At 45.2% G+C, this 22,500-nt stretch overlaps 1 protein-coding gene across 2 annotated transcripts in view; it reads right to left on the bottom strand.

Moving 5' to 3' along the window:
* Positions 1-22,500, bottom strand: part of LOC110524935 (ras-related protein Rab-27B) — a 130,840-nt gene that overhangs the window by 43,754 nt on the left and 64,586 nt on the right. The window contains exon 1 of one of the 2 annotated variants that reach the window (XM_036976654.2): positions 789-1,018. The exons of the other annotated variant lie outside the window; for it this stretch is intronic. The gene's annotated coding sequence lies outside the window, so the exon portion shown is untranslated. Of the gene's footprint in view, positions 1-788; positions 1,019-22,500 lie in introns of those variants that run through there. 2 annotated transcript variants of the gene reach the window in all.

Below are 22,500 nucleotides of genomic sequence, written 5' to 3'. Positions count from 1 at the left end.
TAAACAAAAATAATTGTATAATTCAGTTCAGGGACTTGTAATGAAATGGAAACTCAAACAGTAACTCTCTAACTAACAAACTAAACCCACTGAAGAAATCGCATCTTTTTTTATTTTGAATTGATTTCTGCACCATATAAATAAGAAGAAAACAGAAGGTATCATGAGGGAGGAAGGGAGAGTCTCTGTCAGGACTACAGAAGTACCTCTATTACAAAGCATTGCGTAATCCACACAGTAAAGTCAAACGGTTGTCAACATGTACACTTAGGGTGTGATCACATTCCTGCCGAGGACAGACGATCCAGTCTCAAACCAAACCACAACGCAACTCTCGATCTCTGCTCACAACCCATTCACTTCACACTAAACGCCCCTCTCTCCTTCACACTAAACTCCCCTCTCTCTCCTTCACACTAAACTCTCCTCTCTCTCCTTCACACTAAACTCCCCTCTCTCCTTCACACTAAACTCCCCTCTCTCTCCTTCACACTAAACTCCCCTCTCTCTCCTTCACACTAAACTCCCCTCTCTCTCCTTCACACTAAACTCCCCTCTCTCTCCTTCACACTAAACTCCCCTCTCTCTCCTTCACACTAAACTCCCCTCTCTCTCCTTCACTCTAAACGCCCCTCTCTCCGTCACACTAAACGCCCCTCTCTCCTTCCACCTTTTATGTCAGCAAAGATACACACTTCTGACTCCAGAACCAACCAACCAACCTCCACCTCTCTCCCTTCCTCTCCATTATAGGTCAAGCCAGGGAGTAAAAACAGAGTCATCCTTACCTTTATTTTTTATTTTGTTTATCTCTGTGTCCTTCACTTAAGCCCGTCCTTAACCCCAGTAGCAGCAGTATCCCCTTATCTTCCAACCCCTCAGCCCTGTAGAGTGAACCAGCTGACTAACCTAGCATCCAGCTGTAGCACCAGGCTCTGAAGGCCACGCCCCTAGCTGAAGGTTCCCCTTTATCCTCCCTCTCTTACACTCCGTTTCTCTCTCGGGTTTCCGTGTGTGTGAGGAAGGGGTGTGGCTGACGGCCCAGGAGGTGGGGCAAGGCTTACTCTAGAGCAAACACACATGAGCGCGGAAGTACACACTCAGAGAGAGAGAGAGAGAGAGACACACAGAGAGACACAGAGAGAGAGAGAGAGAGAGAGAGACACAGAGAGAGAGAGAGAGAGAGAGACAGTGAGAGAGAGAGAGAGAGAGAGAGAGAGAGACAGAGAGAGAGAGAGAGAGAGAGACAGAGAGAGAGACACAGAGACACAGAGAGAGAGAGAGAGAGAGAGAGAGAGAGAGAGAGAGAGACACACAGAGAGAGAGAGAGAGAGAGAGAGAGAGAGACAGAGACAGAGACAGAGAGAGAGAGAGAGAGAGAGACAGAGAGAGAGAGAGAGAAACACAGAGAGAGAGAGAGAGAGACACAGAGAGAGAGAGAGAGAGAGAGAGACACAGAGAGAGAGAGACACAGAGAGAGAGAGAGAGAGACACAGAGAGAGAGAGACAGAGAGAGAGAGAGAGAGAGACACAGAGAGAGAGAGACAGAGAGAGAGAGAGAGACACAGAGAGAGAGAGAGAGAGAGAGAGAGAGAGAGAGAGAGAGAGAGAGAGAGAGAGACAGAGACAGAGTGCATTCACTGTCAGACCACAGACACCATTGTCAGATCACAGTCAGATCAACGTGTTTCTGAAGAAATTAACTGGCAATATTCATTCAAAAAAACAGCCCAATAAACTTTACAACATAAACCAATCATTCAGATGGGCTCCAAACAGTACAGAGGCATTCATTGAAACATTGAACTCAAATGAAATGATGAACTCTATACAGTTTTTCAATAACTCACAGTACCAAAACAATAAAGATGGTGTCAATTCAGCTACCCAAAACATCAACTGCATATTCCAAAAAGCAGCATCGAAAGCAAATTTGAGAAAACCAAAGCAATGCAACATCAGAAGCAAAAATCAAAATGTTTCTGACAAATGGTTTGATAATGAATGTAAAACAATTAGAAAACACCTAAGACAAATGTCAAACAAAAAACATAAGCAGCAAAACAACCCAGAGCTACGATATGAATACTTTGAAACTCTGAAACAGTATAAACAAACACTGAAATGCAAGAAATTGAATTATACCAACAAGACACTTGATGAAATTGAAAACGCAATTGACCAAAATCAGTTCTGGGACATGTGGAACAATTTAAGCACATCAAAGCCACAAGAATTAGCCATACAAGATGTAGGAATTTGGAAAACTTACTTTGATAATCTATACAAAAACATCCCACAAAAAGACTTACAACAGAACCAATTAGAAATTAAAGAAAAATTGAACATCCTTGAATCAGTCATTAAAAACAACCAAAATCCATTAGATTACCCAATAACCCAACAAGAACTAAATGAAAAGCTAAAATCTATTAAATCAAAAAAGGCTTGTGGTGTAGACAACATCAGAAATGAAATGCTGAAAAACAGCACACCTGAGTTGCAAAATGCTGTGCTTAAATTGTTCAACATGGTGTTAACTTCTGGCTGCTTCCCTGATGTCTGGAACCAGGGGCTCATCTCCCCTATCCACAAAAGTGGAGACAAATCAGACCCCAATAATTACAGGGGAATTTGCGTCAACAGTAACTTGGGAAAGATTTTCTGTAGCATTTTGAATTCAAGAATTCAAACCTTTCTTCAAGAAAAAAATGTAATAAGTAAATGTCAAATTGGCTTTCTCCCTAACCATCGCACTACTGACCATATATACACCTTACACACACTAATTAATAAACACGTCCACCAAAAAAAAGAGGGCAAAATCTTTGCTTGCTTTATTGACTTTAAAAAAGCATTTGATTCGATTTGGCACGAAGGGCTATTCTACAAAATTCTACAAAGTGGGCTTGGTGGTAAGGTGTATGACTTAATAAAATGTATGTACACAGAAAATAAGTGTGCAATAAAAATCAAAAACCAAAGAACAGAATTTTTTTCACAATGTCGAGGTGTGAGACAAGGCTGCAATTTGAGTCCAAATCTTTTCAACATTTATATCAATGAATTAGCAGACATGTTGGACCAATCTCCAGCCCCAGGACTCACACTATTTGACACAGAGGTGAAATACCTGCTATATGCTGATGACTTGGTACTTCTATCACCAACCAAAGAAGGTCTTCAACAAAACATTAATATTCTGGAGCAATATTGCCATAATTGGGCCCTGGCAGTAAATTTCCAAAAAACTAAAATCATGATTTTCCAAAAAAAACCCAGATGTCAGAAACAAAAATGTAAATTCACCCTGAACAACACCTTAATTGAACACACAAAAAATTACACCTACCTTGGTCTGACCATATCTGCATCGGGAAACTTTAATATGGCAGTGAAGGCACTCAAAGAAAAAGCCCGCAGAGCAATGTATGCAATAAAAATGAAATTATTCAAAATCAACATCCCAATTAGAATTTGGACTAAAATATTTGACAGTGTAATCCTACCAATAGCACTTTATGGAAGTGAGGTTTGGGGGCCACTCAATAAACTGGATTTTAAAATGTGGGACAAACATCCAATTGAAACCCTACATGCAGAATTCTGTCGGAAAATTCTACAAGTCCAGAGAAATACACCAACTAATGCATGTAGGGCAGAATTGGGCCGTTTTCCAGTAATAATGAAAATACAGAAAAGATCATTAAAATTTTGGCTACATCTAAATTCAAGTCCAAATTCGAGTCTGCAATTTAAAGCACTTCAAGCCCAAGAGCTGAGCCCAGAAACGAGCTCTCTCAGTCAACTGGTGTTGGACCTCACCAATCAAGCTGACACCAGCACTGCTTCAAAAGAAAGAATTCCAATAAACAAAATCATGAACCAATCAAAGGAATCATACTTACAATACTGGAAAAACGAAACAAAATCCCAAAGCCGACTAAATTGCTATCTGACCCTAAACAGAGAATATGAATTGGCTGATTATCTCTACTCTGTCAGAGATACGAAGCAGAGACAGATCCTTACCAAGTACAGGCTGAGTGACCACCGATTGGCAATAGAAACCGGCAGACATAAAAAGACATGGCTACCCAAAGAGGAGCGTGTATGTGGTCACTGCATGACAGGGGAGGTAGAGACAGAGATGCACTTTCTCCTTTACTGTGATAAATATTCCTCACAAAGAGATTCATTATTCACAGAAATGACTACATATATTCCACATTTTTACAAATTGAACCCAGAGGAAAAACTAAGAATACTCATGGGCGAAGGAGCAATGGCTCCTCTTGCAGCCAAATATGTATTTTCCTGCCATAGCCTGAGGGACACTGAATAATAACATCTGCATAGTAAACAGTAACTTACTTATTATTACTATTATTGTTATTACTATAATTATTAATGTTTACTGTAGACTGTTACCATTTTATTGTATTTATTATTGTATTATTATTTACTACCATTTTATATTATTATTTGCTATCATTTACAATTTTGTTACAATGTATATTGTATACATTGTTGCTTTGGCAATATTGACACAATGTTTTTCATGCCAATAAAGCAGCTTGAATTTGAATTTGAATTTGACAGAGACAGAGAGAGAGAGAGAGAGACAGAGAGAGAGAGAGAGAGACACAGAGAGAGAGAGAGAGAGACACAGAGAGAGAGAGAGAGAGAGAGAGAGAGAGAGAGAGAGAGAGACAGAGACAGAGACAGAGAGAGAGAGAGAGAGAGAGAGACACAGACAGAGAGAGAGAGAGAGAGACAGAGAGAGAGACAGAGAGAGAGAGAGAGAGAGAGAGAGAGACAGAGAGAGAGAGAGAGAGAGACAGAGAGAGAGAGAGAGACAGAGAGAGAGAGAGAGAAACACAGAGAGAGAGAGAGAGAGACACAGAGAGAGAGAGACACAGAGAGAGAGAGAGAGAGACACAGAGAGAGACAGAGAGAGAGAGAAACACAGAGAGAGAGAGAGAGAGAGAGACACAGAGAGAGAGACTTTTTATGGGTTATATCACTTTCATTTATCTATTTCACTTACAGTGTAAACATATGTTTCCCATGCGAATAAAGCCCCTTGAATTGAAAGAAAGAAAAAGAGCAAGAAAGCGACCCAACCTCCTGCCCAATGTATGACCATATTAGAGAGACATATTTCCCTCAGATTACACAGATCCACAAAGAATTTGAAAACAAATCCAAATTTGAAAAACTCCCATATCTACTGGGTGAAATACCACAGTGTGCCATCACAGCAGCAAGATTTGTGACCTGTTGCCACGAGAAAAGTGCAACCAGTGAAGAACAAACACCATTGTAAATACAACCCATATTTATGTTTATTTATTTTCCCTTGTGTTCTTTAACCATTTGCACATCATTACAACACTGTATTTGGACATAATATGACATTTGAAACGTCTTTCTCATTTTGGAAGTGTGAGTGTAATGTTTACAGCTCATTTGTATATTTCACTTTTGTATATTGGGACACTCAAGGACATTCAGAGACTCGTCCCGAAGCCACTCCTGCGTTGTCTTGGCTGTGTGCTTAGGGTGGTTGTCCTGTTGGAAGGTGAACCGTCGCCCCAGTCTGAGGTCCTGAGCGCTCTGGAGCAGGTTTTGCTCTGTTCATCTTTCCCTCGATCCTGACTAGTCTCCCAGTCCCTACCGCTGAAAAACATCCCCACAGCATGATGCTGCCACCACCATGCTTCACCGTAGGGATGGTGCCAGGTTTCCTCCAGACGTGATGCTTGGCATTCAGGCCAAAGAGTTCAATCTTGGTTTCATCAGACCAGAGAATCTTGTTTCTCATGGTCTGAGAGTCCTTTAGGTGCCTTTTGGCAAACTCCAAGCTGGCTGTCATGCCTTTTCCTGAGGAGTGGCTTCCGTCTGGCCACTCTACTATAAAGGCCTGATTGGTGGAGTGCTGCAGAGATGGGAGAACCTTCCAGAAGGACAATCATCTAAACAGAGGAACTCTAGAGCTATGTCAGGGTGACCATCGGGTTCTTGGTCACCTCCTTGACCAAGGCCCTTCTCCCTCTGATTGGTCAGTTTGGCCGGGCGGCCAGCTCTAGGAAGAGTCTTGGTGGTTTCAAACTTCTTCCATTTCAGAACGATAGAAGCCATTGTGTTCTTGGGGACCTTCAATACTGCAGACATTTTTTGGTACCTTTCCCCAGATCTGTGCCTCGACACAATCATGTCTCGGGGCTCAATGGACAATTCCTTCGACCTCATGGCTTGGTTTTTGCTCTGACGTGCACTGTCAATTGTGGGACCTTTATATAGACCGGTGTGTGCCTTTCCAAATCATGTCCAATCAATTGAATTTTGAAGGATGATCAATGGAAACAGGATGCACCTGAGCTCTATTTCGAGATTCATTGCAAAGGGTCTGAATACTTCTGTAAATAAGGTATGTTTTTTAAAATATATATAATATATATACAGCACCAGCCATAAGTTTGGACACACAGACTTAATACAGGGGTTTTTCCTGTATATATAGGTAGGTCGTCATTTTAAATAAGAATTTGTTCTTAACTGCCTTGCCTAGTTAAATGAAAACAAAACAATTAATGTTTTTTGTCACACCAGAGGTTGGTTGGGGGTTGGGGGCTGCTCATCACACCAGAGGTTGGTTGGGGGCTGGGGGCTGCTCATCACACCAGAGGTTGGTTGGGGGCTGGGAGATGCTCATCACACCAAAGGTTGGTTGGGGGTTGGGAGATGCTCATCACACCAGAGGTTGGTTGGGGGCTGGGAGATGCTCATCACACCAGAGGTTGGTTGGGGGCTGAGAGATGCTCATCACACCAGAGGTTGGTTGGGGGTTGGGAGATGCTCATCACACCAGAGGTTGGTTGGGGGCTGGGGGCTGCTCATCACACCAGAGGTTGGTTGGGGGTTGGGAGATGCTCATCTGGTTGGGGTTTGGGAGATGCTCATCTGGTTGGGGTTTGGGAGATGCTCATCTGGTTGGGGTTGAGAGATTCTCATCACATCCGACATGAACAACAAGCAATCAAGACTGGGGAACGCAAGAGCAGCAGGACCATTTAATCTTCTCAGCATTGTCTTAAAAACAAACACACCTCTCTTGGTAATGGAGCGGTTATTGCAGCTATCAATTTGAGAGTGGGAATAATCAAGTTGGACAGACAATGGAACATCATACACAGACTCACTAAACAGAGAACATCCCTGGTCATCCCTACTGCCTCTGATCTGGAGGACTCACTAAACAGAGAACATCCCTGGTCATCCCTACTACCTCTGATCTGGAGGACTGACAATGGAACTCGTCATACACAGGCCACAACATTTTGGATATGTCCCAAACACTCTCTCTCTGGTCGAACATCCCTGGTCATCTCTACTACCTCTGATCTGGAAGACTCACTAAACAGAGAACATTCCTGGTCATCTCTACTGCCTCTGATCTGGAGGACTCACTAAACAGAGAACATTCCTGGTCATCTCTACTGTCTCTGATCTGGAGAACTCACTACACAGAGAACATCCCTGGTCATCCCTACTGCCTCTGATCTGGAGGACTCACTAAACAGAGAACATCCCTGGTCCTCCCTACTGCCTCTGATCTGGAGGACTCACTAAACAGAGAACATCCCTGGTCATCCCTACTGCCTCTGATCTGGAGGACTCACTAAACAGAGAACATCCCTGGTCATCCCTACTGCCTCTGATCTGGAGGACTCACTAAACAGAGAACATCCCTGATCATCCCTACTGCCTCTGATCTGGAGGACTCACTAAACAGAGAACATCCCTGGTCATCCCTACTGCCTCTGATCTGGAGGACTCACTAAACAGAGAACATCCCTGATCATCCCTACTGCCTCTGATCTGGAGGACTCACTAAACAGAGAACATCCCTGGTCATCCCTACTGCCTCTGATCTGGAGGACTCACTAAACAGAGAACATCCCTGGTCATCCCTACTGCCTCTGATCTGGAGGACTCACTAAACAGAGAACATCCCTGGTCATCCCTTCTAGCCTCTGATCTGGAGTACTCACTAAACAGAGAACATCCCTGGTCGTCCCTACTGCCTCTGATCTGGAGGACTCACTAAACAGAGAACATCCCTGGTCGTCCCTACTGTCTCTGATCTGGAGGACTCACTAAACAGAGAACATCCCTGGTCGTCCCTACTGCCTCTGATCTGGAGGACTCACTAAACAGAGAACATCCCTGGTCATCCCTACTGCCTCTGACCTGGAGGACTCACTAAACAGAGAACATCCCTGGTCATCACTACTGCCTCTGATCTGGAGGACTCACTAAACAGAGAACATCCCTGGTCATCCCTACTGCCTCTGATCTGGAGGACTCACTAAACAGAGAACATCCCTGGTCGTCCCTACTGCCTCTGATCTGGAGGACTCACTAAACAGAGAACATCCCTGGTCGTCCCTACTGCCTCTGATCTGGAGGACTCACTAAACAGAGAACATCCCTGGTCATCCCTACTGTCTCTGATCTGGAGGACTCACTAAACAGAGAACATCCCTGGTCATCCCTACTGCATCTGATCTGGAGGACTCACTAAAACAGAGAACATCCCTGGTAATCCCTACTGCCTCTGATTTGGCACAATCACTAAACATCAATGTAAATGATGTCTGAGTGTTGGAGTGTACCCCTGGCTATCTGTACATTTTAAAACAAGAAACGGGTGCCATCCGCCTTGCTTTATGTAAGGAATTTGAAATGATTTAGACACATTTGCGACAAAGCTTTAACTTCCTGACTGATGTCTTGAGATGTTGCTTCAATATATCCACACTTCTCACTTAAAACGTTGTTTTGTTTTTTGTTCATAAATAATATACGAGATGGATAATGAACCTATCAAATTGTAATTAATGGAGATGAATCAGTCATTACATTATTATATACATTATTATACATTATTATGAATTAGTCATTATGTCTACAGACAATAAGGGGTTTTGTTGTTTATGGATTTTACAATTATTGTGGACATTTTCCACCGAAGGAGTTCAATAATAAAAATAATATAGAAAGTTAATATCCAGAAACTACCTACGTACGGAGACATTTCCAGAAACTACCTAGGTAAGGAGACATTTCCAGAAACTACCTACGTAAGGAGACATTTCCAGAAACTACCTAGGTAAGGAGACATTTCCAGAAACTACCTAGGTAAGGAGACATTTCCAGAAACTACCTAGGTAAGGAGACATTTCCAGAAACTACCTACGTAAGGAGACATTTCCAGAAACTACCTAGGTAAGGAGACATTTCCAGAAACTACCTACGTAAGGAGACATTTCCAGAAACTACCTAGGTAAGGAGACATTTCCAGAAACTACCTAGGTAAGGAGACATTTCCAGAAACTACCTAAGTAAGGAGACATTTCCAGAAACTACCTACGTAAGGAGACATTTCCAGAAACTACCTAGGTAAGGAGACATTTCCAGAAACTACCTACGTAAGGAGACATTTCCAGAAACTACCTACGTAAGGAGACATTTCCAGAAACTACCTACGTAAGGAGACATTTCCAGAAACTACCTACGTAAGGAGACATTTCCAGAAACTACCTAGGTAAGGAGAAATTTCCAGAAACTACCTACGTAAGGAGACATTTCCAGAAACTACCTACGTAAGGAGACATTTCCAGAAACTACCTACGTAAGGAGACATTTCCAGAAACTACCTACGTAAGGAGACATTTCCAGAAACTACCTAGGTAAGGAGACATTTCCAGAAACTACCTACGTAAGGAGACATTTCCATGGATCAACGTGATTGGTGACATGTGTCCTTTCTCTCTCTGTTTTGCTTTTTTGGGGTGAAATAGACAAAAAGATTCTCAGTGGTCCAATAACTCTAGAAAAGCAACATCCCAGCTCTGTTAAGCTCGCCTATTGCGTGTAAAAGTTATTCCATGCTGACCTCATCATGGACACGAGTCCTGGCACTAAAGGACGTATTATACGGACAGGCTATTCAGACCCACATGATCAGTGAATTAACCATGGGTGGAATAAAACAAGCCTGGAAGTCATGAAGGACGAATAAAAAGTCTGAACGGCATCTGAGGAATGTTTCTGTTATAAAAAGGCTTGGAAAGGGATGGTTTAGTTTACCACTGTTTGTGAAGGGACAACGAGGCTGTTTTACTTGCCATGGCAAAATTGAGGCGCAGGGTATGGCCTTTCTCCTGTAGGACAATAGTTATTGTTTTAAACCGTGTCAATACAGGCTTGTTGCATATTGACTGGCTGGCTGTGTTGACTTGAGAAGTCACAGCTTATCCTTGTGACAACGGCGGATCAATGAAATGGCCTACTTTGGAGAATTTTAATTTATTTAAATAACCAGTTTCATATACACTTGTAAATAATTAAATTAAACTTTATTTTGTCACATACGCCGCATGGAACAGACTTTACCGTGAAATTCTCACTTACAAGTAAGTGTTACAGTACAGAGTCACTGTGGAGACTATATACAGGGTATTACGGTACAGAGTCAATGTGGAGGCTATATACAGGGTATTACGGTACAGAGTCACTGTGGAGGCTATATACAGGGTGTTACAGTACAGAGTCACTGTGGAGACTATATACAGGGTGTTACAGTACAGAGTCACTGTGGAGGCTATATACAGGGTGTTACAGTACAGAGTCAATGTGGAGGCTATATACAGGGTGTTACGGTACAGAGTCAATGGGAGGCTATATACAGGGTGTTACGGTACAGAGTCACTGTGGAGACTATATACAGGGTGTTACAGTACAGAGTCAATGTGGAGACTATTTATAGGGTGTTACAGTACAGAGTCACTGTGGAGGCTATATACAGGGTATTACGGTACAGAGTCACTGTGGAGACTATATACAGGGTGTTACAGTACAGAGTCACTGTGGAGACTATTTACAGGGTGTTACAGTACAGAGTCACTGTGGAGACTATATACAGGGTGTTACAGTACAGAGTCAATGTGGAGGCTATATACAGGGTATTACGGTCCAGAGTCAATGTGGAGGCTATATACAGGGTGTTACGGTACAGAGTCAATGTGGAGGCTATATACAGGGTATTACGGTACAGAGTCAATGTGGAGGCTATATACAGGGTGTTACGGTACAGAGTCAATGTGGAGGCTATATACAGGGTGTTACGGTACAGAGTCAATGTGGAGGCTATATACAGGGTGTTACAGTACAGAGTCACTGTGGAGACTATATACAGGGTGTTACAGTACAGAGTCACTGTGGAGACTATATACAGGGTGTTACAGTACAGAGTCAATGTGGAGCTATATACAGGGTATTACGGTACAGAGTCAATGTGGAGGCTATATACAGGGTGTTACGGTACAGAGTCAATGTGGAGGCTATATACAGGGTGTTACGGTACAGAGTCAATGTGGAGGCTATATACAGGGTGTTACGGTACAGAGTCAATGTGGAGGCTATATACAGGGTGTTACGGTACAGAGTCAATGTGGAGGCTATATACAGGGTGTTACGGTACAGAGTCAATGTGGAGGCTATATACAGGGTGTTACGGTACAGAGTGTTATTGTACAGAGTCAATGTGGAGGCTATATACAGGGTGTTACGGTACAGAGTCAATGTGGAGGCTATATACAGGGTGTTACGGTACAGAGTCAATGTGGAGGCTATATACAGGGTGTACCGGTACAGAGTCAATGTGGAGGCTATATACAGGGGGTACCGGTATTGAGTCAATGTACAAGATAGTCGAGGTCATTTGTACATGTAGGTAGGGATAAAGTGACTATTTTATTTATTTATTTGAATTAATCCTTATTTTACCAGGTAAATTGACTGAGAACACATTTTTATTTACAGCAACGACCTGGGGAATAGTTACAGGGCAGAGGAGGGGGATGAACGAGCCAATTGTAAATTGGGGATTATTAGGTGACCGTGATGGTATGAGGGCCAGATTGGGAATGTAGTCAGGACACCGGGGTTTAACACCCCTACTCTTACGATAAGTGTCATGGGATCTTTAATGACCTCAGAGAGTCAGGACACCCGTTTAACGTCCCATCCGAAAGACGGCACCCTACACAGGACAGCCCTACACAGGGCACTGCCCTGGGGCATTGGGATATTTTTTGGGACCAGAGGGAAGAGTGCCTCCTACTGGCCGTCCAACACACCACTTCCAGCAGCATCTGGTCTCCCATCCAGGGACTGACCAGGGAGTGCCTCCTACTGGCCCTCCAACACCACATCCAGTAGCATCTGGTCTCCCATCCAGGGACTGACCAGGGAGTGCCTCCTACTGGCCCTCCAACACCACATCCAGTAGCATCTGGTCTCCCATCCAGGGACTGACCAGGGAGTGCCTCCTACCTCGCCCTCCAACACCACATCCAGTAGCATCTGGTCTCCCATCCAGGGACTCCAGTTTAGGAATTCAGCCAGGAAATTGGGCAGTGTGGATCATCTGTGGATCTGTTGGTGCGGTTTAGAGTGGATCCAGGGTTTCCTGGTTGATGATGTTGGAGGCAATGGCTTCCGTCTTATCGGCTCTTAAAACAACCATCCTATTTTTTTCAAAAAAAAAATCCTGCGTTGTTCGTAACTTAGTTTGTACATAAAGTTGCTGCTACCATCTCTTATGACCAAAAAGAGCTTCTGGACATCAGAACTGTGATTACTCACCTCAGATTAGACAAAGAGTTTTTCCTTCAATGAGTCGGAGGGGAGGGAGATACTACAGACACCCGACCAGATTCCCGTCATTCGCTGGAGAAGGAAACTGAGATTTAAAGATCAGGGTGCCTTGTGAGGATCAGACGATATGTGGCTAATCTGCCTTTGCCTTCCGTCCTGCTAGCTAACGTACGATCGCTGGAAAATAAATAGGACAAACTGAAAGCACGTATATCCTACCAACGGGACATTAAAAACTGTAATATCTTATGTTTCACAGAGTCGTGGCTGAACGACAACATTAAGAACATACAGCTGGCGGGTTATACACTCTATCGGCAGGATAGAACAGCAGCCTCTGGTAAGACACGGGGCGGGGGCCTATGCATATATGTAAACAATAGCTGGTGCACGATATCTAAAGAAGTCTCAAGGCCCTGCTTGTCTGAGGTAGAGTATCTCATGATAAGCAATGGACCACACTATCTGTATTTTTCGTAGCTGTCTACATACCACCAACAGACCTGGCACTAAAACAGCACTCGGGGCTGCAGTGGAGCTGGTTGAGAGAGTTTCAAGTTCCTTGGTGTCCACATCACCAACAAACTATCATGGTCGAAACACACCAAGACAGTCGTGAAAAAAGGGCACATCAAAAACCTATTCCCCTTCAGGAGACAGAAAAGATTTGGAATGGATCAAATCCCCCAAACATTCAACAGCTGCACCATCGAGAGCATCCTGACCGGTTGCATTACTGCCTGGTATGTCAACTGCTCAACCTCCAATCGCAAGGCACTACAGAGGGTAGTGGTTACGGCCCAGTAAATCACCGGGGCCAAGCTTCCTGCCATCCAGGACCTCTATACCAGGTGGTGTCAGAGGAAGGCCCTAAAAATTGTCAAAAGACTACAACCACCCTAGTCATAGACTGTTCTCTCTGCTACCACACGGCAAGCGGTTCCGGTCTAGGACCAAAAGGCGTCTTAAAAGCTTCTACCCCAAACCCATAAGATTCCTGAACAGCTAACCAAATGGCTACCCAGACTATTTGCATTGCTCCCCCCTCCCCTTTACGCTGCTGCTACTCTCTGTTTATTATCTATGCCATAGTCACTTTAACTCTACCAACATGTACACATTACCTCAATTACCTGTGCCTAACCGGTGCCCCCGCACATTGACTCTGTATATAGCCTCGCTATTGTTACTTTTCTGCTGCTCTTTAATTATTTATTATTCTTATCTATTACTTTTGTTGTTGTAGGTATTTTCTTAAAACTGCATCGTTGGTTAAGGGCTTGTAATTAAGTGTTTCACTGTAAGGTCTATTACCTGTTGTAGTCGGTGCATATGACAAATAAAATTGCAATTGATGTAAGCCCAACCTTTCAAAGCACTTCATGGCTACTGAATACATAGAGTACGAAGTGCTAACCACCCAGCTTGAGTAGTTAGGTCTATTTCACTGCTTCTTAGAGGAGCTAGCTACTGTACCGCAGACTTCCGGCAATTGTGCTAAGCTAACGATAAGCTAACTTCAATTATCCTAAAACTCCACAAAGAGACAAAAAAAAAAAAAAAATGGTAACCATGACTTCATTTGACTCTGGGGGAAGTAGCAAATGAGTTAATCTGAGTCTAGGGAAGTAGAACATCTCGTGTCCCTTTAAATCCTCCATGGCAGTCGACTGGAGGCCAAAAATATATATACGGCCCACAGGACTGAGTGGGAACAAGATAGAGATAGAGAGAATCAGTTATAGAACCCATTGCCCTCTATGGTTGTTAGGTCTGAGGTCTGAGGTCTGAGGTCTGGGGTCTGGGGTCTGAGGTCTGGGGTCTGAGGTCTGAGGTCTGAGGTCTGAGGTCTGGGGTCTGGGGTCTGAGGTCTGAGGTCTGGGGTCTGAGGTCTGAGGTCTGGGGTCTGAGGTCTGAGGTCTGAGGTCTGAGGTCTGAGGTCTGAGGTCTGGGGTCTGGGGTCTGAGGTCTGAGGTCTGGGGTCTGAGGTCTGAGGTCTGGGGTCTGAGGTCTGAGGTCTGGGGTCCGCTCACCAACCAAGATTTCACAAAAAAATATACTGTGTACAACGCAAAACCCCGAACAATGCACACAGAGCTGAAATAGGCCGAGACCCACTAGTTGTCAAAATCCATAAATAACATGTTCAATTCTACATCCACCTAAAAGGAAGCAATGCTCACACATTCCACCACAGAGCCATCACCTAGAGAGAGATGAACCTATAGCCCCATCATCCAGCTGGTTCTGGGGCTCTGTTCCCAAAGACAAACAGACCCCACATAGCCCCAGGACAGCGAAGCAATTAGACCCAACCAAACTATGAGAAAGCAAAAAGATAATTACACGACACACTGGAAAGCGTCAACCAAAACAAACAGAGCACATTTGAATGCTATCTGGCCTTAGAGAGCATACAGTGGCAGAATACCTGACCACTCACTGTGACTGACCCAAAACTAAGAACATCCTTGACTATGAGCATAGCCTTGCTATTGTGAGAGGCAGCAATAGACCTGGCTCTCGAGAGAAGACACACTGCCCACAAAACGAGGTGGAAACTGAGCTGAACTTCCCAACCCTCCTGCTAGACCCAAACAAGATGTTGAAAAGAAATAAAAACATTGATAAACTCCCTTATCTATTAGGCAAAATACCACAGTGTGCAATCACAGCAGCAAGATGTGGCCCGTGGCGATGAGAAAAGGGCAACCAGTGGAACACAAACAACATTGTAAATACCAGCAATATTGATCTGTTTTATTTATCTCTCCCTACTATTCATACTACAACTACTTGCACATTGCTAAAAACACTGTACATAGCTAATAATATAACACGTGAATCTTTTTGGAGTGCAATATTTACTGATCAATTTTGATAGTTGCTTGTTTGTTTATTGTCTTTTCACTTTGCCAAAGCAAGTGAAATAAACATTGTTAACACACGTTTCCCATGCCAATAAAGCCCCAATGTAAACACACGTTTCTCATGCCAATAAAGCCCCAATGTAAAAACACGGAGAAAGAGAGAGGCAGACTGCAAACACCCTCTCAGTTCACCAGGATCATATTCATTCGTGCACACTGTAGCAAAACGTTTCGCAATTGGAAAAATTAAAACAAATTTAAAAAAAGTTTCTACACTGGACAAGTTCAGATAGACCCTTGCAGTTCTGGCTCACTTGCTTCCATTTTGTTCCCAGTCAATATGACTCAGCATCCAATCAAACTCTCCTGTAATATCCAGATGGAGCATAGTAACAGATAACCTGTGAAGGGCATGGTAACAGATGACCTGTGAGGGGCATAGTAACAGATGACCTGTGAGGAGCATGGTAACAGATGACCTGTGAGGGGCATGGTAACAGATGACCTGTGAGGGGCATGGTAACAGATGACCTGTGAGGAGCATGGTAACAGATGACCTGTGAAGGGCATGGTAACAGATGACCTGTGAGGGGCATGGTAACAGATGACCTGTGAGGGGCATGGTAACAGATGACCTGTGAGGGGCATGGTAACAGATGACCTGTGAGGGGCATGGTAACAGATGACCTGTGAGGGGCATGGTAACAGATGACCTGTGAGGGGCATGGTAACAGATGACCTGTGAGGGGCATGGTAACAGATGACCTGTGAGGAGCATGGTAACAGATGACCTGTGAAGAGCATGGTAACAGATGACCTGTGAGGAGCATGGTAACAGATGACCTGTGAGGAGCATGGTAACAGATGACCTGTGAGGAGCATGGTAACAGATGACCTGTGAAGAGCATGGTAACAGATGACCTGTGAAGAGCATGGTAACAGATGACCTGTGAAGAGCATGGTAACAGATGACCTGTGAAGAGCATGGTAACAGATGACCTGTGAAGAGCATGGTAACAGATAACCTGTGAAGGGCATGGTAACAGATGACCTGTGAAGAGCATGGTAACAGATGACCTGTGAAGAGCATGGTAACAGATGACCTGTGAAGAGCATGGTAACAGATGACCTGTGAAGAGCATGGTAACAGATGACCTGTGAAGAGCATGGTAACAGATGACCTGTGAAGAGCATGGTAACAGATAACCTGTGAAGAGCATGGTAACAGAACCTGTGAAGGGCATGGTAACAGATGACCTGTGAAGAGCATGGTTACAGATGACCTGTGAAGGGCATGGTAACAGATGACCTGTGAAGAGCATGGTAACAGATGACCTGTGAAGGGCATGGTAACAGATGACCTGTGAAGGGCATGGTAACAGATAACCTGTGAAGGGCATGGTAACAGATAACCTGTGAAGGGCATGGTAACAGATAACCTGTGAAGGGCATGGTAACAGATGACCTGTGAAGGGCATGGTAACAGATGACCTGTGAGGAGCATGGTTACAGATGACCTGTGAAGGGCATGGTAACAGATGACCTGTGCTCCAGCCTCCAGCCAAAATGACAATCATCTCATTACAGTCAGCACAATTCAAATCAACATGACAATTGCTATGGAAAAATCTTTTTTTTTTCTATTGCTAGGAATAGCAATGTGATTGGTCAGATTCTCTTGTTTTCTAAAGGAGCAGAAACCTCAACTGCTGGAATGCAGCATCTTGGCCACTGGCTATGTGTTTAAAAAAATATTTAAAAAGCGTCCCTAGACTATTCTTGTTTAATGATAATCCTCCTTCATAACAATATTTTAAAAAATATGTATTCTAAAAAGACAAAAACGCAGCTCCATGTCCTTCTGGTTAAAACCAGTTTACATACAGACATTAGGCTACTGACTGAACAACCTGAGAGAATTGTCATGGCGATCGATGGTAGCTTCCTAACCACGTCCTTTCCCCAGTAACAGGAATAAACCACTGGAAACCACAAATTCCTAGATTTACATTGTTAAATAATGCAAATATATGTGAGAATAATAACTAACTGTGAAATATTTTTTGCATTTCGCCATTATAATAACTTAGGACGCAGCCATGTGAAAATTGTTGTGGAAATCTGCAGAGCTCAAGTCCAATACAAAACCCACAATGCAATTCTCTCTCTAGAAAGGCTGACTGGTTAGCTAGGTTGCTAGCTAGAAAACAAAGCTCCACAAAATAATACCAAAAGTCAATATCAGCATGTGAAGTAGATAACCTAGTTGTAAAAATCCCCGAAGCAAAACTGCACTGTCAATTTTACGAGTTACAATATCACCATGTTCAGCCTGGCAGAGAAGCTGTGCCAGTCAGGTTGCTACGGCAACGCTCAAGGGCCCCGTGAGCCTGCAAGTAGCAGGGGCAGAGGAGATTTAAAAAAAATAAAAATTAAAAATATGCTTTTGCGCCATGGCAGCTGAGGGAAGGAAGAACATTAATATGACGGCGCACTGTGAACTTTGAGGATATATAAATTAAATATATATTAAATAAATATATATACTTTCTCGTGACGATATAGACAGAAGAATGTGTTCTAGACAAGTATAACCATACCATCTATCGGCGTATTCGGTGATTTGGAGTGCAGGTTTTGCTTTAACGCGTAATGAAATGTGACAGGGGATAACAAACTATCATGAAGGTCCAACCTAAACTTGACTTCCGCTTTTAATTCAACCCCTCTGAATCCGGAGAGGGGCAGGGCGCTGCCAAACCGGGGGTCCTGGAGCTGTTGTTTTGAGGGGTTAACTGCCTTGCTCAAGGGCAGAATAACAGATTTTTCGCCTTGTCGGCTCGGGGATTCGAACTGGCAACCTCGGTTACTGGCCCAGCGCTTTAACCACCCAGAATAGAAAACAGGATTAGCTTTAGCCTTGTTACCATCCTTCTATAGTCAAAGAATAGCTCTACACAACAAAACATCGGTATTACTGTGGGATTATTTACATAACAAACGGTGGCTTAATACACATTTACAGTAATCACCACCATGATCCTAAATCGTACACGGCAGGGCTGTGTAAGCATTGTAATGTTCTCATAGAAGAATCACACACAATAACACTAAGTGGGACTGTAATTGTGGAACTCCCTCTAATCCTGTTTACATGGGTTCTATGACTTCTCTACATCCTCTACCGCTCTACTGAATTAAATGAACTCTATAAATCCAAGGATTGTTTCCCCTCCAGTCTCCCCTGCCACCGCCTCCCCTCGCTCCGTTCACCCCGCCTCCCCTCGCTCCGTTCCCCCCGCCTCCCCTCGCTCCGTCCCCCCCCCGCCTCCCCTCGCTCCGTTCCCCCCGCCTCCCCTCGCTCCGTCCCCCCCCTGCCTCCCCTCGCTCCGTTCCCCCCGCCTCCCCTCACTCCGTTCCCCCCGCCTCCCCCCCGCTCCGTTCCCCCCCTGCCTCCCCTCGCTCCGTTCCCCCGCCTCCCCTCGCTCCGTTCCCCCCGCCTCCCCTCGCTCCGTCCCCCCCCTGCCTCCCCTCGCTCCGTTCCCCCCGCCTCCCCTCACTCCGTTCCCCCCGCCTCCCCCTCGCTCCGTCCCCCCCCTGCCTCCCCTCACTCCGTTCCCCCCGCCTCCCCCTCTCTCCGTTCCCCCCGCCTCCCCCCCGCTCCGTTCCCCCCGCCTCCCCCCGCTCCGTTCCCCCCCGCCTCCCCTCGCTCCGTTCCCCCCGCCTTGTCCCCCCCCCGCCTCCCCTCGCTCCTTCCCCCCCGCCTCCCCTCACTCCGTTCCCCCCGCCTTGTCCCCCCCCCCGCCTCCCCTCGCTCCTTCCCCCCGCCTCCCCTCACTCCGTTCCCCCCGCCTTGTCCCCCCCCCCCGCCTCCCCTCGCTCCACTGCCTGCTTGTTGTGTTAACAGCTCCCTGTAAAACTCTGGTCCTCCTAGTCCTATCTTTCTTCACAACATTTACACTCCTGCCCTAGGAGAAACACTAAACACTCTCTCCTTCATATCGTTTATGTCCTCCTGCCTCCGCTCGCTTGGCTGGCTCCCTGGCTGTCTCCCTTCCAGTGCAGTAGGTGGACCAAGAAAACACTCCAGTCCTCCTTCTTCAGGGAAACAAACACTTTCTCCTCCAAATGTGCACATCAATCGTGGATAAACCAAAGCACCCCTCAGAGAGTAGAGGCCAGAGTAAAGAGTAGAGAGAGTAGAGTAGAGAAGAGGGCAGAGAGTAGAAGGGGGCAGAGATGAGAGGGGACAGAGAGGAGAGAGGGGCAGAGAGTAGAGAGGGCAGAGAGAGAGAGGGGCAGAGAGTAGAGAGGGCAGAGAGGAGAGGGGGGAAGAGAGTAGAGGGGGGCAGAGAGGAGAGGGGGGCAGAGAGTAGAGGGGGGCAGAGAGGAGAGGGGGGCAGAGAGTAGAGAGGGCAGAGAGTAAAGGGGGCAGAGAGGAGAGGGGGGCAGAGATAGAGGGGGCAGAGAGTAGAGGGGGCAGAGAGTAGAGGGGGGCAGAGAGTAGAGGGGGGCAGAGAGTAGAGGGGGCAGAGAGTAGAGGGGGGCAGAGAGTAGAGGGGGCAGAGAGGAGAGGGGGGCAGAGAGGAGAGGGGGGCAGAGAGGAGAGGGGTGCAGAGAGGAGAGGGGGGCAGAGAGGAGAGTAGGGAGAGGGCAGCATAGAGAGAGGAAAGAGGAGGAGAGAGAAAAGAGAGGAGAGTAGAGAGGAAAGAGAGGAGTATAGAGGAAAGAGAGGAGAGTAGAGAGGAAAGAGAGGAGTAGATGGAAAAGAGGAAAGAGAGAAGTAGAGAGGAGAGTAGAGAGGAAAGAGAGGAGTAGAGAGAAAAGAGAGTAGAGAGAAAAGAGAGTAGAGAGAAAAGAGAGGAGAGTAGAGAGAAAAGAGAGGAGAGTAGAGAGAAAAGAGAGTAGAGAGAAAAGAGAGGACTAGAGAGGAAAGAGAGGAGTAGAGGAAAGAGAGTAGAGAGAAAAGAGAAGAGTAGAGAGAAAAGAGAGGAGTAGAGAGGAAAGAGGGGAGTAGAGAGGAAAGAGGGGAGTAGAGAGGAAAGAGGGGAGTAGAGAGGAAAGAGAGTAGAGAGAAAAGAGAGGAGTAGAGAGGAAAGAGGGGAGTAGAGAGGAAAGAGGGGAGTAGAGAGGAAAGAGGGGAGTAGAGAGGAAAGAGGGGAGTAGAGAGGAAAGAGAGTAGAGAGAAAAGAGAGTAGAGAGAAAAGAGAGGAGAGTAGAGAGAAAAGAGAGGAGAGTAGAGAGGGAAGAGAGGAGAGTAGAGAGGAAAGAGAGGAGAGTAGAGAGGGAAGAGAGGAGAGTAGAGGGAAGAGATGAGAGTAGAGAGGAAAGAGAGGGAAGAGAGGAGTAGAGAGAAAAGAGAGGAGTAGAGAGGAAAGAGAGGAGTAGATAGGAGAGCAGAGAGAAAAGAGAAGAGAGAAAAGAGAGGAGAGTAGAGAGAAAAGAGAGGAGAGTAGAGGAGAGTAGAGGAGAGTAGAGAGGAAAGTAGAGAGGAAAGAGAGGAGAGTAGAGTAGAGAGAAAAGAGAGGAGAGTAGAGAGAAAAGATAGGAGTAGAGAGGGAAGAGAGGAGAGTAGAGGGAAGAGAGGAGAGTAGAGAGGAAAGAGAGGAGAGTAGAGAGAACAGAGAGGAGAGTAGAGAGGGAAGAGAGGAGAGTAGAGAGGAAAGAGAGGAGAATAGAGAGAAAAGAGAGTAGAGAGGAGAGTAGAGTAGAGAGAAAAGAGGAGAGTAGAGAGAAAAGAGAGGAGTAGAGAGGAAAGAGAGGAGTAGAGAGTAGAGTAGAGATAAAAGAGAGGAGAGTAGAGAGGAGAGTAGAGAGAAAAGAGGAGTAGAGAGGAAAGAGAGGAGTAGAGAGTAGAGTAGAGAGAAAATAGAAGAGTAGAGAGTAGAGAGAAAAGAGAGGAGAGTAGAGAGGGAAGAGAGGAGAGTAGAGAGGGAAGAGAGGAGAGTAGAGAGGGAAGAGAGGAGAGGAGACTAGAGAGGGAAGAGAGGAGAGGAGACTAGAGAGGGAAGAGAGGAGAATAGAGAGGAAAGAGAGGAGAGGAGACTAGAGAGAAAAGAGAGGAGAGCAGAGAGGGAAGAGAGGAGAGTAGAGTAGAGAGAAAAGAGGAGAGTAGAGAGAAAAGAGAGGAGTAGAGAGGAAAGAGGAGTAGAGAGAAAAGAGAGGAGTAGAGAGAAAAGAGAAGAGTAGAGAGAAAAGAGAGGAGTAGAGAGAAAAGAGAGGAGTAGAGAGAAAAGAGAGGAGAGTAGAGAGGGAAGAGAGGAGAGTAGAGAGGGAAGAGAAGAGAGTAGAGAGGAAAGAGAGGAGAGGAGACTAGAGAGGGAAGAGAGGAGAGTAGAGAGGGAAGAGAGGAGAGGAGACTAGAGAGGGAAGAGAGGAGACTAGAGAGGGAAGAGAGGAGACTAGAGAGGGAAGAGAGGAGAGGAGACTAGAGAGGGAAGAGAGGAGAGGAGAGAGAGGTGAAAGGGATAGATGTATTAAAAGCCCAGGAGAGGGACTGATGGACTGACTGACACCAGATCTAGTGGAACTGAACACACTGTGGTATTAGTGAAAATCATGACACTCCCCTCTTTATCGACCTGTAGGGTTTAAGCCACATTCAATGACAACACTGACGTATTGAGCTCTGCTGTGTTTTGTCCAGGTTTGATAAAGTATACAAGCTTGGTTCCAGAGCTTTTTTGTACTATAGACCCAACAACCAGTTGGCTAAACAGCCCAAACTGATTCGGTTTGAATGACCATAGTCATAAGATCTGTCTAAAGACACACAGGTGTGGACTCGGGCCATGTTCCATTCAGAATGATTAGTGGACTCGGGCCATGTTCCATTCAGAATGATTAGTGGACTCGGGCGTGTTCCATTCAGAATGATTAGTGGACTCGGGCCATGTTCCAT

Source organism: Oncorhynchus mykiss, chromosome 5 (genome assembly GCF_057628025.1).
Source record: "Oncorhynchus mykiss isolate SJ-2025 chromosome 5, ASM5762802v1, whole genome shotgun sequence".
Lineage (NCBI taxonomy): Eukaryota > Metazoa > Chordata > Actinopteri > Salmoniformes > Salmonidae > Oncorhynchus > Oncorhynchus mykiss.
Note: the sequence above shows the minus strand (reverse complement) of the source record. Positions and strands in the feature narration are given on the sequence as shown.